Here is a 16,913-nt window from a genome sequence, read left to right on the forward strand (position 1 = left end):
TTACATCCACTGAATGAACTACTGAAAAACACAGGTTCATTGGAAGTGGTCAAAAGAATGTGATACAGCATTCAAGGAGTGTAAAAGCAAATTGGTAGAGTGCACCATGTTAGTTCACTATGACATATCTAAGGAGATTAAGCTAGCATATGATGCCTCTCCATACGGAGTTGGGGCAGTAATCTCTCATGTATCATGTAGTGAGGTGGAGAGACCAATTGCTTTTGCTTCACGCACTCTCGGTGCCAGTGAGAGTAATTATGCGCAAATCGAAAGGGGAGTTTTGACATTAATTTTGGGGGTCAAGAAGTTGCACAAATACTTGTATGGTTGTAAGTTTACCATCGTTACAGACCATAAGCTCCTAACAGCAATCCTCCATTCAAAATCCCCAGTTCCAACATTAGCTGAAGCCCGAATGCAGAAATGCGCTTTGATTTTGTCAGCATATACATATGATATTGAATACAGACGATAAGCTGATTACAGTAATGCTGATGCAATGTGCAGATTGCCTTCCCCATCACAAGCTACATCCGATAGGGAAGAAGTGTTTTATTTTTCATACATTGATGAACTGCCAGTCACTGCTGAAGAGATTGGTAGAGCAATCAAACATGACCCAGTGATGTCAAAGGTGTATGATTATATTGCAAATGGTTGGCCAAACCAGGAAACAGACAAAGATATTTGTCCATTCTTCATTCGAAGGAATGAATTATCAGTTGATAAAGATTGTATCATGTGGGTGCAAGAGAGGTTATACCAAATAAATTCAGGTCCAAATTATTAGGAGATCTCCATGACCAGCACCTGGGAATGTGCTTGACCAAGAGCTTTGCACGCAGTTATTTATGGTGGCCAGGTCTTGATAAAGATATAGAGTACATCGTGTGTCAGTGTACGACATGTCAATCGGTAAGCAAGCAACCACCATTACATTGTACAATGGTACACCATCAGTACCATTACAGCCATGGAAATGGCCTCCCAGGGTGTGGCAAAGGCTACATATTGATTTTGCTGAGTTAGAAGGACAACCATTGTTCATTGTGATTGATAGCCATTCGAAGTGGATTGAGGTGTTTCCAATGTGGAAAATAACAACAAATAAAACATTGGACATTTTGCAAAGTTTATTTTCTTCATTTGGTCTCCCAGAAGAAATTGTTTCGGATAATGGGCCACAATTTCGTTCTGAAGAATTTGCACAGTTCACGAGCAAAATTGGTGTGAAACATACCAAGGTACACCATACCAACCTGCTTCGAATGGTGTAGCAGAGCGCACTGTACAAATTGTAAAACGTGCCCTCATAAAACAAATGTTAGATCCAAATCCAAGGAAACGACAGTTGTCATTAGCCAATTTGTGATCCAATTTTCTAATTACATATCGTAATACTCCACACACAACTACTGGTAGAACACCAGCAGAGTTGTTTCTCAAACGACAACCACGATTCTCGTTTTAAAACCAAATTTGGCACAGTCCATAGAAGAGACACAATTAAGACAGAAAGAGAATCATGATAGAGATAGAGTAAAAGAGAAAAGTGTGAAATTAAACCAGAAGCTAAGAGTGAAGAACCATCACCATAAATGGTTAAAATGATTACTAGGAAGATTAGTGAAGATATATGGTCCTCGCACATATTTGGTCAAGATGTTTGATAATGGACAGGTTAGGTTTGTTCATATTGATCATTGAAACATAGAAACATAGAAAATAGGTGCAGGAGTAGGCCATTAGGCCCATCGAGCCTGCACCGCCATTCAATGAGTTCATGGCTGAACATGCAACTTCAGTACCCCATTCCTGCTTTCTCGCCATACCCCTTGATCCCCCTAGTAGTAAGGACTACATCTAACTGATTTTTGAATATATTTAGTGAATTGGCCTCAACAACTTTCTGTGGTAGAGAATTCCACAGGTTCACCAGTCTCTGGGTGAAGAAGTTTCTCCTCATCTCGGTCCTAAATGGCTTACCCCTTATCCTTAGACTGTGACCCCCTGGTTCTGGACTTCCCCAACATTGGGAACATTCTTCCTGCATCTAACCTAGGGGTATTCAACATTCAGGAAGGATAGAATAAAAGGAAAAGGAGGTGGGGTAGCATTGCTGGTTAAAGAGGAGATTAATGCAATAGTTAGGAAAGACATTAGCTTGGATGATGTGGAATCTATATGGGTAGAGCTGCAGAACACCAAAGGGCAAAAAACGTTAGTAGGAGTTGTGTACAGACCTCCAAACAGTAGTAGGGATGTTGGGGAGGGCATCAAACAGGAAATTAGGGGTGCATGCAATAAAGGTGTAGCAGTTATAATGGGTGACTTTAATATGCACATAGATTGGGCTAGCCAAACTGGAAGCAATACGGTGGAGGAGGATTTCCTGGAGTGCATAAGGGATGGTTTTCTAGACCAATATGTTGAGGAACCAACTAGGGGGGAGGCCATCTTAGACTGGGTGTTGTGTAATGAGAGAGGATTAATTAGCAATCTCATTGTGCGAGGCCCCTTGGGGAAGAGTGACCATAATATGGTGGAATTCTGCATTAGGATGGAGAATGAAACAGTAATTTCAGAGACCATGGTCCAGAACTTAAAGAAGGGTAACTTTGAAGGTATGAGGCGTGAATTGGCTAGGATAGATTGGCGAATGATACTTAGGGGGTTGACTGTGGATGGGCAATGGCAGACATTTAGAGACCGCATGGATGAAGTACAACAATTGTACATTCCTGTCTGGCGTAAAAATAAAAAGGGGAAGGTGGCTCAACCGTGGCTATCTAGGGAAATCAGGGATAGTATTAAAGCCAAGGAAGTGGCATACAAATTGGCCAGAAATAGCAGCGAACCTGGGGACTGGGAGAAATTTAGAACTCAGCAGAGGAGGACAAAGGGTTTGATTAGGACAGGGAAAATGGAGTACGAGAAGAAGCTTGCAGGGAACATTAAGGCGGATTGCAAAAGTTTCTATAGGTATGTAAAGAGAAAAAGGTTGGTGAAGACAAACGTAGGTCCCCTGCAGTCAGAATCAGGGGAAGTCATAACGGGGAACAAAGAAATGGCGGATCAATTGAACAAGTACTTTGGTTCGTTATTCACTAAGGAGGATACAAACAACCTTCCGGATATAAAAGGGGTCAGAGGGTCTAGTAAGGAAGAGGAACTGAGGGAAATCTTTATTAGTCGGGAAATTGTGTTGGGGAAATTGATGGGATTGAAGGCCGATAAATCCCCAGGGCCTGATGGCCTGCATCCTAGAGTACTTAAGGAGGTGGCCTTGGAAATAGCGGATGCATTGACAGTCATTTTCCAACATTCCATTGACTCTGGATCAGTTCCTATGGAGTGGAGGGTAGCCAATGTAACCCCACTTTTTAAAAAAGGAGGGAGAGAGAAAACAGGGAATTATAGACCGGTCAGCCTGACCTCAGTAGTGGGTAAAATGATGGAATCAATTATTAAGGATGTCATAGCAGTGCATCTGGAAAATGGTGACATGATAGGTCGAAGTCAGCATGGATTTGTGAAAGGGAAATCATGCTTGACAAATCTTCTGGAATTTTTTGAGGATGTTTCCAGTAAAGTGGACAAAGGAGAACCAGTTGATGTGGTATATTTGGACTTTCAGAAGGCTTTCGACAAGGTCCCACACAAGAGATTAATGTGCAAAGTTAAAGCACATGGGATTGGGGGTAGTGTGCTGACGTGGATTGAGAACTGGTTGTCAGACAGGAAGCAAAGAGTAGGAGTAAACGGGTACTTTTCAGAATGGCAGGCAGTGACTAGTGGAGTGCCGCAAGGTTCTGTGCTGGGGCCCCAGCTGTTTACATTGTACATTAATGATTTAGACGAGGGGATTAAATGCAGTATCTCCAAATTTGCGGATGATACTAAGTTGGGTGGCAGTGTGAGCTGCGAGGAGGATGCTATTAGGCTGCAGAGTGACTTGGATAGGTTAGGTGAGTGGGCAAATGCATGGCAGATGAAGTATAATGTGGATAAATGTGAGGTTATCCACTTTGGTGGTAAAAACAGAGAGACAGACTATTATCTGAATGGTGACAGATTAGGAAAAGGGAAGGTGCAACGAGACCTGGGTGTCATGGTACATCAGTCATTGAAGGTTGGCATGCAGGTACAGCAGGCGGTTAAGAAAGCAAATGGCATGTTGGCCTTCATAGCGAGGGGATTTGAATACAGGGGCAGGGAGGTGTTGCTACAGTTGTACAGGGCCTTGGTGAGGCCACACCTGGAGTATTGTGTACAGTTTTGGTCTCCTAACTTGAGGAAGGACATTCTTGCTATTGAGGGAGTGCAGCGAAGGTTCACCAGACTGATTCCCGGGATGGCGGGACTGACCTATCAAGAAAGATTGGATCAATTGGGCTTGTATTCACTGGAGTTCAGAAGAATGAGAGGGGACCTCATAGAAACGTTTAAAATTCTGACGGGTTTAGACAGGTTAGATGCAGAAAGAATGTTCCCAATGTTGGGGAGGTCCAGAACCAGGGGTCACAGTCTGAGGATAAGGGGTAAGCCATTTAGGACCGAGATGAGGAGAAACTTCTTCACCCAGAGAGTGGTGAACCTGTGGAATTCTCTACCACAGAAAGTAGTTGAGGCCAATTCACTAAATATATTCAAAAGGGAGTTAGATGAAGTCCTTACTACTCGGGGGATCAAGGGTTATGGCGAGAAAGCAGGAAGGGGGTACTGAAGTTTCATGTTCAGCCATGAACTCATTGAATGGCGGTGCAGGCTAGAAGGGCTGAATGGCCTGCTCCTGCACCTATTTTCTATGTTTCTATGTTAACCTGTCTAAACCCATCAGAATTTTAAACGTTTCTATGAGATCCCCTCACATTCTTCTGAACTCCAGTGAATACAAGCCCAGATGATCCAGTCTTTCTTGATATGTCAGTCCCGCCATCCCGGGAATCAGTCTGGTGAACCTTCACTGCACTCCCTCATATTTTACCGACAGACATGGAAGGAATTGAAGGTGGGAATGATTCAATTATTTCTGACTCATCAGATAGTTTTGATATACCTCTAGCATATCCTGCACCCAATGTACTGGACACAAATCCAAGAGAAAATCAGAATGTAAATCTGAGTCCAAGTCAGGAAAACAAACAGCCTGAAGTTAGAGTAAGTTCAAATGAAAATCAAAAAATTCCGAGGAGGAAAACGTTCCTCAGGATGAGCCTCGAATGAGTTTAAATTCGACACCATGTTTGGAAGGTTCTGTTCGAGAGTGAAGGTATCCTCTTCGAAACAGAAAACAAGTGGTTATGTTAAATTTGAAAATATGGCAAAAAAAAAGTCTATATCCTGTGTTAGGTATAAACATGCAAGTTATGTATGAGGTTTGTTATAATAAATTCTTCATTAAGGAGGGAGAATTGTAATGTCTGTGAGCGTTTAATGTTTGTAGCTCCACACTGTGGATGTAGACGTATTGTATACTGCAACTACAGAGTTAATAATTAAACAGAACCAGGCATGTTCCTGTGGCTTCCGACAGAGCTGCCTGCCATGTTAGAAAGTTATGTGTGCTGTGCTCTGTGAATATATCACACACGCGGCAAGTACTGTAAACAAGATGACGTCATCTTTGGGCAGAGCTGCTTATGTGAAACCTATCGCTGCTCAGAGCATGCCAACTGATTCGATCCAGATTTCACCCTGCTGGCATTATGGGGGCAATCATTGGCCTCATCAGTGTCGGTTTAGACAATACTCATGCAATGGATGTTCGAAAGTGGGGCACCTTCACAGAATGTGTCCACAATGGAGCAAGCGTGGTACGGCTCACCACGTGGTTGATGAGGACCAATTCGGTGATGGCCCGGATACGCAACTCGAGGAGGAAGTGAATGGACTGTATTCGTTCCTGAGCAAGAGCCAGCCGATAGTCGTTAATGTGAAGCTGAATGGAGCTGGACACTGGTGCGAGCCAGTCGATAATGAGCCAAAGAACATTCAACAAGCTGTGGGACACTAAGGCTGCGAAACCGAAGCTGAGTCCAGTCAATGCCAGGTTGCGTACTTACACTAAGGAACTCATACTGGTGCTCTGCAGTGCTGCAATCGAGGTGTCATATGATGGTGTGGTTCATGTGCTACCATTATGGATCGTCCCAGGTAATGGCCCAATGTTGTTTGGCAGGAATTGACTCGAGAAAATCAAGCTGAACTGGAATGATGTCAAGTTGTTGTCCTTGGTGGATGCTACTTTGTGTGCTCAAGTATTGAAAAAGTTTCCTTCTTTGTTTGAAACTGGCATTGGTAATTTTACATGAGCCAAGGTGGACTCCAATGCAAGGCCTGTTAATCACAAAAGCTCGGTCTATTCCATACATGATGAGAGAGATGGTTGAAATTGAGCTCGACAGACTCCAGCGTGAAGAAATCATATCACCGGTCGAGTGTAACGAGTGGGCTAGTCCCATTGTTCCTGTGTTGAAGAGTGATGGCACTGTCAGGATTTATGGAGACGACAAGGTTGCGATTAAACGATTTTCAAAACAGGATCAGTATCTATTACCGAGGGATAATGACCTGTTCGCCATTCTAGCTGGTGGAAAGTCTTTCACCTATATGATCCAGGAGCTTGTCGACACTTCGAAGAAACTCACCTGCATCAACACCCATAAAGGACCATTCGTCTACAACAGGTGTCCTTTTGGGGTTCGTTCGGCTGCAGCCATATTTCAGAGGAATATGGAGAGTTTACTGAAGTCCGTTCCTAGAACTGTCGTGTTTCAAGATGACATTCTGGTCACGTGTCATGACCCTGCTGAACATCTGAACAATCTTGAAGAAGTCCTACAGTGCCTGGACAAAGTGGGACTAAGGCTGAAAATGCTCAAAGTGTATATTCATGGCACCTGACATCAGGCCCACTGATTCGAAAACCAATGCCATCAAAAATGCACCCAGGCCTCGGAATGTGACGGAGCTGTGTTCGTTCCTTGGGCTACTCAACTACTTTGGTAATTTTTTACCCAGATTGAGCACTTTACTAGAGCCACTGTATGTGTTACTAAGAAAAGGCGACAACTGGATCTGGGGTGCTTCTCAAGATACAGCCTTTGAGAAAGCCAAGAATATGCTATGTTCAAACAAGTTGCTTGTTCATTATGATCCGTGTAAACATCTTGTATTGGTCTGTGATGCTTCAGCATATGGGATTGGCTGCGTACTCCAACAAGCAAATGAATCGGCCAAGCTACAACCTTCAAGAAATCTGTCTAAAGCGGAAAGAGCTTACAGTATGGTAGAGAAAGAGGCTTTGGCCTGTGTGTATGGGGTAAAAAAAAATGGATCACAAGCCACTCATTTCATTTTTTGCGGAAAACAAAGTTATTAATACCAATGCATCGTCCTGCATTCAAAGATGGGCGCTGACATTGTCTGCCTAAGATTACATCATCCGTCATAGACCTAGCACTGAGAATTGTGCCGATGCACTGAGTCGTCGGCCCTTACCCACAACTGAGATGGAGACGCCTCAACCTGCAGATCTATTGTTAGTGATGGATGCTTTTGAGAGTGAAGGAACCCCTGTCACTGCTCAACAAGTTAGGATCTGGACCAGCCATGACCCTATTTTATCGGTTGTGAAACGGTGTGTACCAATGGTGATTGGTCTGCCATACCTAGTGAGATGCATGAGGAGACCAAACCTTACAACCGTTGCAAGGATGAGCTGTCCATTCAGTCAGACTGTTTACTGTGGGGTAATCGTGTATTCATGCCTAAGAAAGGTAGAGAAAAATTTGTACATGAACTTCATAGCACTCATCCTGGTATTGTCATGATGAAGTCCATTGTTAGGTGTCATGTATGGTGGCCTGGAATTGACTCTGAGCTGGAATCATGCGTGCATCAGTGCAATACTTGCATGCAGCTAAGTACCGTACCAGTGGAATCTCCGTTGAGTCTTTTGTCGTGGCCATCCAAACCATGGTCGAGGATCCACATTGATTTTGCCAGCCCGTTCCTAGAAAAGATGTATTTTGTCATCGTAGATGCATATTCTAAGTGGATAGGGTGTGTTATTATGTCATCCAGCATGTCTACAACTACCATTGAGAGCCTTTGTATCATGTTTGCTACTCATGGTTTGCCTGACATTGTTGTGAGCGACAACGGACCTTGCTTCACAAGACTTGAGTTCCAGGAGTTCATGAAACTCACCGGCATCAGACATGTGAGATCAGCTCCATTCAAGCCTGCTTCTAATGGTCAGGCAGAGCGTGCTGTTCAAATCATCAAACAAAGTATGAAACGTGTAACTCAGGGCTCACTGCAGAGACGGTTGTCATGTATATTGCTCAGTTACAGATCAAGACGTCATACGCTTACTGGGGATCCTCCTGCTGAACTACTGATGAAGAGAAATCGCAAGACCAGGCTTTCTCTTGTTCATCCTGATTTGAATGATCGTGTTGAAAATAGACGTCAAAGTCAGCAAAGTCACGTGACATCTCGGTCAACGATCCGGTTTATGTACTGAACTATGGTCAAAGTCCAAAGTGGATTGCCGGCATTGTTACAGCCAAGGAGGGTAACAGAGTGCTTATTGTCATGCTCAAGAATGGGCAAACATGCAGGAAACACCTGACCAGGTTAAACTGCGGCACACAGATGAACTGGAATCGAGTGAGGAAGATGCAGTCAGTGACCAACCAACCATTGTTCACTCATCAGAAGACTTTGCTGACATTACTGACTCTGAACCTTCACTCTCTGATGTGGTCATGACCACTCCCATCAGATCGGCGACTCAGCCCTCAGTCTCAACAGACTCAGAACGCTCGCCCAGAGCCAAAATTGAACAGAGACGATCAACTCGTGAGAGGAAAGCTCCAGAACATCTTAATTTGTAAAAAGACTGTTAAGATTTTAAAGGGGGATGTTGTTATGTATTAATGCTTGGGGATCACCAGACACCAGAGGGCGCCGTGGTCAGAGGTCATTGGGCTGTACGCATCTGGCATGTGTGCTTGGTCACCTGTATATAAGCTGGGTGTCTTTGTCACGCAGGCACTCTCGGGCTGGAATAAAGATGGATCAGGTTGCACCTGAGTGAGTTTACAGTAACCAGACTCTTCAGTCATTACAGTGGCCTATACGATATGTTCAAATTATAAAGCAAAGTACTCACCAATAATCCACCTATGCATCAGAAAGAGCAATGCTTCCTCATCAAACTTTGCTGATATGGTGACTTGGTCATGAAGAGCGCAGATTGACGTTTAATGAGGTCAAATTAAGAGCCTGTTTATATGATAAATAAACCCATCCCCTTAAGCTAACACTGCTCTACAGTTGATCTTGTCCCTGTTTGAACCCTCCTTCCCAAAAACAAATACGCACACTCATTCTCTCTCTTTTTCACTTTCACTCCAGCACAAGGGTTGGCAATTATTTGGGCTGGAGGGCCACTTAATAAGTTCTGTTGAGCAGTTGAGGGCCGCCCACCAATGTTCCCCCTGAGGCACGTGGCTGCACGGTCGTGCAACAATCGCGCGGTCCTGTGCAGGCTGCTCCCCAGCTCCTACTGCTGGAAGAGATACTGCGCGGCTGAATAGTGGCCAGCCGCACAACAAATTTAAAGTGACCACACACACAAAAAACAATTAGAGGGAGCATTGTATAAACATAAACATTTCAGAAACATAAATTCAGATAATAGCCAGATGCTATCTTACATACACAACATGTATTCGATAATGGTTAGAAATTAATCAAAGATAAAAGTTGAAAATATTGTGGTGTCTTCTGGTTTCTGTAAATCAGTGCTGTGAAATAGAACTGTACCCTCTTCAGAGCCTGTGTCAGCATCAATTTCCCACCTCAGTCATCCTTACGCCCCTCTGCAAAGATTAATAATGCTGTCCCAATTGGTGCCAGATGAGAATTCTCCAGCCATCGTACCCTGGATACTGGGAGAGGAAAGGTGCAGCACCGGTCACTCTCTAAGGTACAAGAGTTGTGGAGAGGAGCAGCCATGATTCTAAAATGGATAGGGCATATTCGAGTACACAGTGCATTCTGGGCATGGACGTCCGCCATTGGGACCCAGAATCACAGAATGGATCAGGGAGAAGTTAGGGCCAGGGAGAATCGCTTCTGCGAATTATTAATTTGAATTAAGTATTACTATGATTTTTCCTTGGCTGCAGTTCGAATCTGTCTCTGACCCATAAGAAGTAAAAGTTCTATTTCTGTCCCATCCAGCGGGATGGATAGAATCGCTTGGCGGGCTGGAAATGGCCCGCGAGACGTATTTTGCCCACTATGGCTCTCATCATCATAAGCAATCGCTCGGAATCGAGGAAGACTTGTTTCCACTCTTAAAGTGAGCTCTTTGGTGGCTGAGCAGTTCAATACTAGAGCCACAGACTCTGTCGCAGGTGGGACAGATAATCATTGAAGGAAGGGGTGGGCTGGACTGGTTTCCCGCATGCTCTTTCCGCTGCCTGCGCTTGATTACTGCACGCTCCCGGCGATGAGACTCGAGGTGCTCAGCGCCCTCCCGGATGCACTTCCTCCACTTAGGGCAGTCTTTGGCCAGGGACTCCAGGTGTCAGTGAGGATGTTGCATATTATCAGGGAGGCTTTGAGGGTGTCCTTGCAACGTTTCCGCTGCCCACATTTGGCTCATTTGCCGTGAAGGAGTTCCGAGTAAAGCACTTGCTTTAGGAGTCTCGTGTCTGGCATATGAACTATGTGGCCTTCCCAGTAGAGCTGATCAAGTGTGGTCAGTGCTTCAATGCTGGGGATATTGGCCTGAGCGAAGACACTAATGTTGGTGCGCCTGTCCTCCCGGGATCTTGCGGAGACATCGTTGGTGGTATTTCTCCAGCGACTTGTCTACTGTACATGGTCTATGTCGCTGAACCATACAGGAGGGCAGGTATTACTACAGTCCTGTAGACCATGTGCTTGGTGGCAGTTTGAGGGTCTGGTCTTGAAACACTCTTTTCCTCAGGCGGCCGAAGGCTGCACTGGTGCACTGGAGGCAGTGTCGGATCTCGTCGTCAATGCTTGCTCTTGTTGATAGGAGGCTCCCGAGATAAGGGAAGTGGTCCACATTGTCCAGGGCCGTGCCGTGGATCTTGATGACTGGGAGGCAGTGCTGTGCGGTGAGGACAAGCTGGTGGAGGACCTTTGTCTTACGGATGTTTAGCGTAAGGCCCATGCTTTCGTATGCCTCAGTAAATACGTCGACTATGTCCTGGAGTTCAGCCTCTGTATGTGCGCAGACGCAGGCGTCATCCGCGTACTGTAGCTCGACGTTAGAGGTTGGGGTGGTCTTGGACCTGGCTGGAGACGGCGAAGGTTGAACAGCTTCCTACTGGTTCTGTAGTTTAGTTCTACTTCAGCGAGGAGCTTGTTGACTGTGAGGTGGAGCATGGCGGCGAGGAAGATTGAGAAGAGAGTTGGGGTGATGACGCAGTCCTGTTTGACCCTGGTCTGGATGCGGATTGGGTCTGTGATGGATCCATTGGCAAGGATCATGGCCTGCAGGTCGTCGTGGAGCAGTTGGAGGATGGTGACGAACTTTTGGGAGTATCCAAAACGGAGGAGGATGCTCCATAGACCCTCGTGGTTGACAGTGTCAAAGGCCTTTCTAAGGTCGAAGAAGGCCATGTGTAAGGGCTGCCGCTGTTCCCTGCATTTTTCCTGTAGTTGTCGCACTGCAAAAATCATGTCCATTGTGCCCCATAGGGGACGAAATCCGCACTGTCACTCTGGGAGGAGTTGCTTGGCTCAAGGCTGAGCTCCAACAAAAACCCTGGGATCTAAAGAACTGGTGGTGGATGGAGAAAGCTCAGGAGTTACAGCAGCTGGCTGACAGTCATGATGTGCGAGGATTCTTCATTGCAGTCAAGGTACAAACACCCAAGGCCCCAACCCCACTGCTGGCCAAGAACGGGGAAACACTCATCAAGGACACCGAGGCAGTCACGGCCTGCTGGAAGGTGCACTGCAAAGATCTCCTCAATCGAGACTCTGCCTTTGATTCAAGTGTTCTCAACTCCATCTCGCTGCATGCTACCCGCCACCACCTCAGTAAGACCCCAAAACTGCACGAGGTAGAAAAAGCCATAAGACAACTTAAAAACAACAAGGTATGGGAGCGAATGGAATCCCTGCTGAGGCATTGAGGCGGAGAGGCACTGTTGGCGCAAATACATGAACTCATCTCTCTCATCTGGATGGAGGAGAGCATGCTGGGAGATCTCAGAGATGCTGTGATCGTGACCATCTTTAAAAAAGATGACAAATCCAACTGCGGCTACTACAGAGGAATCTCACTGCTATCAGCCACTGGGAAAGTCGCCGCTAGTGTCCTCCTCAATTACTGCTCTAGCACATAAGGAGAAGCCCAACTTCTTCAAGTTAGGTTTCTGATGGGTTTTTTATAGCTCTGAGAGAAGTGTTGATAAAGTTAGCTCATGCAATCAAGGAGAAAAATTGCAAAAAGGAGAGAATTTTTAAAAAATGACATGCTCTGAGAAAATTTACGCCAAGGGGCCGAAATTGCCACTTCCCAAAAGGCCCGTTACCGCCGGAAAGCGGCAGCCAAGCACTGGAGTGGAATGGTCGGCAATTTTTCGTCGAATTTTTTGAAAATAGCCCTCCTGTGGTATCCCGGCGGTGACCCGCTCTGCTCCGCTGTTGCCGATTTGTCCGAAGTGCGTCATCAGAGCGCGCACCGCCGATGTGCCCCCGCTAAACGCGAAATTTCACACCGAAAATCTTGCTCCTGCCGCTCGGTGCCACCGACAGCTTTTTCTGCCGGTGCATTGTGCTTGCAGTGCTTGTAAAATGGTGATGCGGCTGCCATTAAAGGAGAGGTCCTACTGCGGCGGCCGCCATCTTATTTTTTTTGTCAGCCGACTGCCATGTCGGGCCGACAATTATGCCCCCTGGCCCGGCCGAAATCCATCCCGATGGCCCAGTGGACCTAACTTAAAGAATCACATAGCTTGCAGCGGCTCTCCTCTTTAAGTGAAGGGGAGAGACATGGTGACGCACCAGTGTGATGATGTCATCAGCGTAGTGACAGCGATGGACACTCCGTCCGCCCACCACTTCCGTCCCTCTACTTACCGAACTTCTGCTCACTGACGCACTTCCGCCCCCATTATGACCAACTTCCGGGCCGCTTAAAAAAAAGCCATAGAGCGGAATTTCGTGCAAAAGGCCACCACATCTGCTGCTGTGGTAAAAAACGTCAAAACGCGGTAGGTGCGCCGAGTTTTCAGCGGGGGGCAATTTCGGCCCCCAAATGTTTGGCAATGATAGCAGGAACTTAAAAAAAAGTGAATAAGTAAAGTTTTAAATGGGATCATGTACTCCAGATAAACCTAGTTTTGCCACTTGGTAACTGGTTGGTACTATTGCTAAACTTCAAACTAGGAATCGAGGGCAATCTGCAAATGATTTGGGAAAGCAAACATCTCTTCCAAAGTCAACAGCTGCTGAGTGGCCTGTTCGGGACCTCGTGATTGGTGCATGGCCACGCACCTTAAATATTGGTAGGGGGCCTTCAACAGCTCGATAAAACTTGTTAAGTGGTCCTCCAGCCCAACTAATTGTCCACTCCTGTTCTAAGTAGTGGAGGTTGCAGAGTTGGGAGGTGCTTTTGAAGAAGCAGGATGGTGTGTGACTTGGAGGGGAAATTGGAGGTGATGATGTTCCCATGTGCTTGCTGTCCTTGTACATCTAGGTGGTATTGATCGCGGGTTTGGCAGGTGCTGTCAAAGAAGCCTTGGCGAGTTGCAGCAGTGCATCTTGCAGATGGTCCACACTGCTACTACAGTGCGTCGGCGGTGGAAGGAGTGAATGTTTAATGAGGTGGCTGGGGTGCCAATCAAGCTGGCTACTTTGTCCTGGATGGTGTCGAACTTCTTGAGTGTTGTTGGAGCTACGCTCATCCAGACAATTGGAGAGTATTCAATCACATATCCTGATTTGTGCCTTGTAGATGGTGGAATGGCATTGGGGAGTCAGGAGGTGAGTCACTTGCCGAAGAATATCCAGTCTCTTATCTCCTCTTGTAGCCATAGTATTTATGTGGCTGGTCCAGTTAAGTTTCTGGAAGATGGTGACCCCCAGGATGTTGATGGTGGGGGATTCGACGATGGCAATCCCGTTGAATGTAACGGGCAGGTGGCTACTGTTTTTATGCACTAAAGGTTCAAACTGAGTACTGTTTAACTAACTAACTAACTGACTGTACAATCTTGCTTCTGCTTTATTTTGGTCCAAAGTGTCTCACTCACAAAATGGCTAGCCTTTTATACCAGAGCAGCACCATGTGCGTGCTGCTCAGTGGCCTCCAGCAATGACACCATCTGGTGGCTACAAACAGCATGTACATACATGACAACTACACTTTCTCTTGGTGAAGATTGTCATTGCCTGGCACTTGTGTGGCACGAGTTTTACTTGCCAGTTATCAGCCCATGCCTGGATGTTGTCCAGGTCTTGCTGCATGCGGGCACAGACTGCTTCATTTTTTGAGGAGTTGCGAATGGAACTGAACACTGTACAATCATCAGCGGACATCCCCACTTCTGACCTTATTGATGAAGCAATGCTCCTCTCCACTTACAAGCAGTGCTGTATAGGCACTTACCTTTTCCATGAAGCAGTCTTCACCTCCCTTTAGCTATCGGCCCGGGAAATGTGGCTGGCCAGGGTTAAACCTGCAAGACAAGTTAAATATGAGGGCATGCAGCCTCATTATAATTAAATGGCCAATCTGCCTCCTGGGAGGGATTGGTTGTCTGCCCTCATCCCATCTCCATTAAAACCAACCCACCTCCTGGGAGGGGATTGGTTGCCTGCCGTCGTCCCTACGTTAAAACCAACCCACCTCCTGGGAGGGGATTATTTGCTTGCCCTCGTCCCGTCTTTGTTAAAACCAGAAGTGGGTGGGTTGGAGACGGGTTGAGATTTTAAAAATGTTAACATCCCATCCGACCCCGACCTATCGTTGTTCATGGTTAAAATTAACCATGGTCTGTGATGATAGTTTTCAGTAACTTACCTACAATTGGCTGGTCTGTAGCTGACTCGTTTCTCTATCCTTCTCTCCCTGCTTAAATAACGGAGTGACGTTTGCATTTCTGAATCTAGACAGCTATGAAAAATTTGATGCAATTACCTCACTACCTCTTGTAACAGCCTGGGAAGGAAACCATTAGGTTTGGGGGATTTGTTATGTATTGATGTGTGTATCGTCCTGGTCCCTTAAATGTAATATAAGCACAATGGTACACCACAGAGGGCACTGTGGTGGGAAACCTGGAAGTACCTGCAACAGGCACTGTAAAAGGCTGACCACCACACCTGAGAGGCACTCTGGAGCTGAACAATAAAGGATGAAGGACAGCAGTTAGATTTACACCAGACCGTGTGGAGTCAGTGATTTGTGTGCTACATACACTACAGGATTTGTCTTAAGTCCTGTCATTTTCTTCGTTATCATTTTATTACCATCAAGTTCCTCCTTTGACATATTTTTAGGTACTCCTGTATCCCTGGGATTTCAGTGAAAACTCATTTAATAAAACTCATTTTCTTATTATCCATTATAGTCTCACCTGCATCCTTTTGCCACTTTCCTTCCCTTAATATATTAATTTTTAAAAGTTTGTTATTAGCTTTGATATCCTTTTCAAGTTGTTTTTTTGCTTTTTGCACCCCTTATTACTTTCTTTGTATCCCTTTGCTGCTTTTTATAGCTCTTCTTAGTCCACTGGATTTCCACATTCTCTGCATTTGTGTAAGCCTTTTCTTTTAGCTTATTAATGGGGGTTATTCAGAGGGTGCTACATCAATGCTGTGCTAGTGGGAGTCACCTGTTTAAAAGACTGGTTATAGCACACAATTTTAGACCTAATTGGTGAATACCAAGATTTAACCTGCATGTTTAGCACTCAAGCGCTGATTAGGAGCAATTTTTGTGGAAGGCTATATGCAGCCTCCATGCACGTCCATTGAAGGTGTGGAGTGCACTGGGTGAGAGACAATGGCATGTATCAGGATGGCTCAGAGACCGAGGGAGAGAGCTCAAAGGTTCTCGACCGTGGCACTGGAGGTCCTGGTGGAGGAGGTACAGAGATGGAGGGATGTCTTGTACCCGCAGCGGGGAAGGAAGATACTGAGACAAATAATGCGGCAGTCGTGGCAGCAGATCACTAAGGAGGTCACAGCCAGGAGCCCTGCCCCCATGTCATGGCTCCGGTGCCGCAAGAAATCTATCAATTTGACACGAGAGTTCAAGGTAAGATCCAATGTCATAAACACATTTCTCAATAACTGCACCACTACCAGCATCACAACCTCAACACACTTTCGCCACCATCGACCTACATTCATCCACCCCACACTCTTACATCCTTCACAGGCACTACTCACACCTCAGACACATCACACAGCACTTCAACCATATCTCACACAAACTCACCTACCAATACACTCATTCACAATCACCACTCTTGTTTCTCTTCCAGGACAAGATAACACATGCCAGGCAGCAGCAGGACATGGCCAGGGGTATGGGGAGGGGGGTGGGGGGCGGGGGGTTAGGGGGAGCATGACGGCATATGGAGAAATGTGAAGTTATCCACTTTGGTAGGAAAAATAGAAAAGCAGAGTATTTTTTAAATGGTGAGAGATAGAATTATAGAAAATTACAACATGGAAGGAGGCCATTCGGCCCATGTGTCTGTTGGTCAAAAAAGAGTTACCCAGCCTAATCCCACCTTCCAGCACTAGGTCCGTAGCCCTGTAGGTTACGGCTCTTCAAGTGCACATCCAAGTACTTTTTAAATGTGATGAGGGTTTCTGCCTCTACTACCCTTTCA

The 16,913-nt window shown here is 45.8% G+C and overlaps 1 long non-coding RNA gene across 2 annotated transcripts in view; it reads right to left on the reverse strand.

The window, feature by feature from the left end:
* LOC139229631 (uncharacterized) overlaps positions 1-16,913 on the reverse strand; it is a 336,422-nt gene that overhangs the window by 209,468 nt on the left and 110,041 nt on the right. For both annotated transcript variants that reach the window (XR_011587765.1, XR_011587766.1), the window contains exon 2: positions 14,678-14,747. This is a non-coding gene — a long non-coding RNA (uncharacterized lncRNA). The remainder of the gene's footprint in view (positions 1-14,677; positions 14,748-16,913) is intronic.

The sequence above is a fragment of the Pristiophorus japonicus genome, chromosome 2 (assembly GCF_044704955.1).
Source record: "Pristiophorus japonicus isolate sPriJap1 chromosome 2, sPriJap1.hap1, whole genome shotgun sequence".
NCBI classification, from domain to species: domain Eukaryota; kingdom Metazoa; phylum Chordata; class Chondrichthyes; family Pristiophoridae; genus Pristiophorus; species Pristiophorus japonicus.